Consider the following 4619-nt stretch of genomic DNA (forward strand, 5'->3'; position numbering starts at 1 on the left):
CACGTTTGCAAGTCCCCGGCAACGGCGCCATTTTGACGTTAGGATTTTTTGCTAGTAAAGAATTTTGTAAAAATATAGTCGCGTTGTGAGTATAGATTCTAAACCAACAGAAAATCCCTTCGTACAAACGTTTTGGTTGTCACAAGTAACAAACCCCTTTGGAATTGATAACCGAAGTATTTAAACCTCGGGTCGTCTTCTCAAAGAATTGCAAGGAGGTATGTTCTTATTATTGGTTATGAAGATTGTAAATCGGGGTTTTAAAGATGAGGAACAAGTAATTTAAATGGCAGGTAAAATAAATAAATGACTGTAAAATAAACTTTTGGCAAGGTATGAGAAATTGGAAGTCCTATCCTAGTTATCCTTATCAATGATGATGAAAATTGAATCTTAATTCCACTTAGTTAACCTTTGCTAGTGCAAGAGAAGGTCAAGTGACTAATTAGTTTGATCTTCAAATGCTAGTTAATTCCTAGAAAAAGATTGGGATTATAGAAGTTCAAGCTAATTAGCAAGGATAGCAATTATCGATCACGTTGAGTCTAATAACTCCTGAGTTACTAATTTCTTAACCAAGACCAAAAGGAGAAAAATAAATCCACTGGAATAAAAATGTCTTCGGATTGGGAGCAACAGTAACATAAATAAAAGAGAGTAAAAAAGACTGAAATACCTCAAAATCATGAATTGATAAAGATATCAAATGTAACATGGGCAGTTATAGCCAAATAAAGAAGTTGAGTTGAACATAGAAATCCATAAACTAAATTGAGAAAACAAATAAAAGGAACATTGAACCTGTAATTGAAGAAGATGAAAATATTTCTAATTTCTAAAAATCCTAATCCTAATACCTAAGAGAGAGGAAAGAACCTCCCTTACTAAAAACTACATCTAAACTATTAAAAGTGCATTATGAATTTCGCTCCCCGATTGTTCACTTCATTCCTTCACTTTACAGCCCTTGGTCTGTGTTCTCTGGGCTTGGATCTGGGCCAAAAAGAGCCCATAAACTGCTGGGAACGAGATCTATAATTTTGGTGCGTGGCCTCTGTCACGCGTCCGCGTGGGTCATGCGGTCACGTCATTTGGAGTTTTCCTTGTCACGCGGTCGCTTAGTCATCCATCCGCATCATATGCGTTTCACTTATGGCGCGCAATCACGTCAATCATGCGGTCGCGTCACTGCCATTTCGTGCTGGCATGCGGCCTCGTCGTCCATGCGTTCGCGTCGCTGCCAGTTTCTTCAAAAACTCCATTTTGCGATTTCCTTCCATTTTTGTATGTCTCCTTTCCATCCTTTAAATCATTCCTTCCTTAGAAGATCTAAAAATACTTAACACACAAGTCACGGCATCGAATGGCAACAAAAGGTAATTAAAATTAATATTTTTAAAGCCTAGGAAACATGTTTTTTACATACATCACATAATAAGGAAGGGAAAGTAAAACCATGCAATTTCACATGCATAAGTGGGTGAAGGATTGAATAATTCACTTAAATTCAGCACAAAATATATCAGAAAATATGGGTTTATCAACCACCTAACTATTTCTCTCACCTCTAATTTTCGAAAATCACTAACCATTTTTCAAAAAATCTTTTAATTAACTAATTGTTTTAAATTCTAATTTTATTTTATTCCTTTTTCAAATTTTCGAAAACTCTCTCTCTCTCTTCTCTTTCTATTTTATTTAAGTGCTAACATTCTTCCTCCACTAATCTAAAATTTCGAACTCACCTCCTCTCGCTTCTCATTCTCTATAACTGTGACATAGAGGATTCCACCACTCCCTTTTGTTTCTCTTCTTTTTCATATGAGCAGAAACAAGGATAACAACATTGTTGGTGAAACTGATCCTGAACCTGAAAGGACTCTGAAGAAGAAGCTAAGAGAAGCTAAAGCACAACACTCCGTAGAGGACCTTTCAGAGAATTTCGAAAAAGAAGTAGACATGGCAGCTAAACCCAACAATAATGCAAGAGATGCAAGGAAGATGCTTGGTGACTATACTGCACCAACTTCCAACTTCTATAGAAGAAGCATCTCAATTCTTGCCATTGGAGCAAACAACTTTGAGCTTAAGCCTTAATTAGTTTCTCTAATACAGCAGAATAGCAAGTTTCATGTACTTCCATCGGAAGATCCTCATCAGTTTTTAGTTGAATTCTTATAGATCTGTGATACTGTCAAGACCAATGGGGTTGATCCTAAGGTCTACAGACTTATGCTTTTACCCTTTCCTGTAAGAGACAGAGCTAGGATATGGTTGAACTCACAACTTAGAGAAAGCCTGAACTCTTGGGACAAGTTGGTAAATGCTTTCTTGACCAATTTCTTTCCACCTTAAAAGATGAGCAAGCTTAGAGTGAAAGTCCAAACCTTCAAACAGAAGGAAGGTGAATCCCTCTATGAAGCTTGGGAAAGATACAAGTAATTAACCAAAAGGTGTCCTTCTGACATGCTTCCACAATGGAGCATCATATGTATATTCTATGATGGTCTGTCTGAATTGTCCAAAATGTCATTGGACCATTCTGCTGGTGGATCTCTTCATTTGAAAACCCCTGCAGAAGCCCAGGAACTCATTGAGATGGTTGCAAATAACCAGTTCATGTACACTTTTGAAAGAAATTCTGTGAATAATGGGGTGACTCAGAAGAAAGAAGTTCTTGAGATTGATACTCTGAATGCCATATTGGCTAGATTGCAAGCTGCATCTGGCAGTGCTAAAGAAGCCTCCTCTTAAGGAGAAGCTTATGACCTTGAGAATCCTGCAATGGAAGAGGTGAATTACATGGGAGAATCCTATAGAAACACCTATAATCCTTCATGGAGGAATCATCCAAATTTCTCATGGAAGGATAACCAGAAGCCTCAACAAGGCTTCAACAACAATTATGGTGGGAAAAATAGGTTTGGTAATAGCAAGACTTTTCCATCATCTTCTCAGCAACAGATAGAGAATTCTGAGCAGAGCTTCTCTGGCTTAGCAAACATAGTCTCTGATCTATCTAAGACCACTCTCAGTTTCATGAATAAAACAAGGTCCTCCATTAGAAATTTGGAGGCACAAGTGGGTCAGCTGAGTAAAAGAGTTACTAAAACTCCTCCTAGTACTCTACCAAGCAATACAAAAGAGAATCCCAAAAGAGAGTGCAAGGCTATAACTATATCCAAAGTGGCCGAACCTAGAGAGAGTGAAAAGGTAGTGATTCCCACTGAGGAAGACCTCAAGGGACGTCCACTGACCAATAAGGAGTTCCCTATTGAGGAACCAAAGGAATCTGAGGCTCATACAGAGACCATAGAGATTCCACTGAACTTACTATTGCCATTCATGAGCTCTGATGAATATTTTTCCTCTGAAGAGGGTGAAGACATTGTTGAAGAGCAAGTTGCTCAGTATCTGGGAGCAATCATGAGCTGAATGCCAAGTTATTTGGTAATGAGACTTGGGAGGATGAACCTCCATTGCTCATCAATGAACTGAATACATGGATTTAGCAGACATTGCCTCAAAAGAAACCGGATCCCAGAAAGTTCTTAATACCTTGCACCATAGGCACCATGACCTTTGAAAAGGCTCTGTGTGACCTGGGGTCAGGTATCAACCTCATGCCACTTTCTGTAATGGAGAAACTAGGGATCTTTGAGGTACAAGATGCAAGAATCTCATTAGAGATGGCAGACAAATCAATGAAATAGGCTTCTGGACTTGTAGAGGATGTCTTAGTGAAGATTGAAGGCCTTTATGTCCTTGCTGACTTCATAATCCTAGACACTAGGAGGAATGAGGATGAATCCATCATCCTTGGAAGACCCTTCCTAGCCACAACAAGGGTTGTGATTGATGTAGACAGAGGAGAGTTAGTCATTCAATTGAATGAGGACTACCTTGTGTTCAAGACTCAAGGATTTTCTTCTGTAAAGAAGCATGAAAAGCTTCTCTTAATACAAAGTCAGACAGAGCCCCCACACTCAACTTCTAAGTTTAGTGTTGGGAGGCCACAATCATGCTCTGAGCACCTGGAAGCTCTGTAAGAGCTTCTTGTCAAGCTATTGACATTAAAGAAGCGCTTATTGGGAGGCAACCCAATTTTATTTATCTATATTAATTACTCTTTCATTTATTTTCCATTGTTATTATATGTCTTCTTTAGGTTGATGATCATGTGGAGTCACAAAAACAACTGCAAAATTAAAGCAGGAATAAAAAACAACATAAAAAATAGAACACCCTGGAGGACGAGCTTACTGGCGTTTAAACACTAGTAAGGCTAGCAAATTGGGCGTTTAACGCCCAGTCTGGCACCATTCTAGGTGTTAAATGCCAAAAATGGCACACAGATTGGCGTTTAACACCAAAAAAGGGTGTCTAGTGTCTGGCTGGCGTTAAATGCGAGTAAGGGCAGTAGCCTGGCGTTTAACGCCAGAAATGCCACACAGAGGGCGTTTAAACGCCAGAAAGGTGCAGGGATGAGAAATTCTTGACACCTCGGGATCTGTGGACCCCACAGGATCCCTACCTACCCCAACTTATTCTCACTCCTCTTCACACCTTCCCATAACACCCTTCCCCAAACACCATTCACCTATCAAATCCTACCCTCT

At 39.2% G+C, this 4619-nt stretch overlaps 1 non-coding gene across 1 annotated transcript; it reads right to left on the reverse strand.

Annotated features, from left to right (window-relative positions):
* Window positions 1-2364: 2364 nt before the first annotated feature.
* LOC127741916 (small nucleolar RNA R71) lies at window positions 2365-2472 on the reverse strand. Its single transcript, XR_008003104.1, has one exon. It is a non-coding gene; the product is annotated as a small nucleolar RNA R71 (small nucleolar RNA).
* Between the last annotated feature and the right edge of the window lie 2147 nt (window positions 2473-4619).

The sequence above is a fragment of the Arachis duranensis genome, chromosome 9 (genome assembly GCF_000817695.3).
Source record: "Arachis duranensis cultivar V14167 chromosome 9, aradu.V14167.gnm2.J7QH, whole genome shotgun sequence".
NCBI lineage: Eukaryota > Viridiplantae > Streptophyta > Magnoliopsida > Fabales > Fabaceae > Arachis > Arachis duranensis.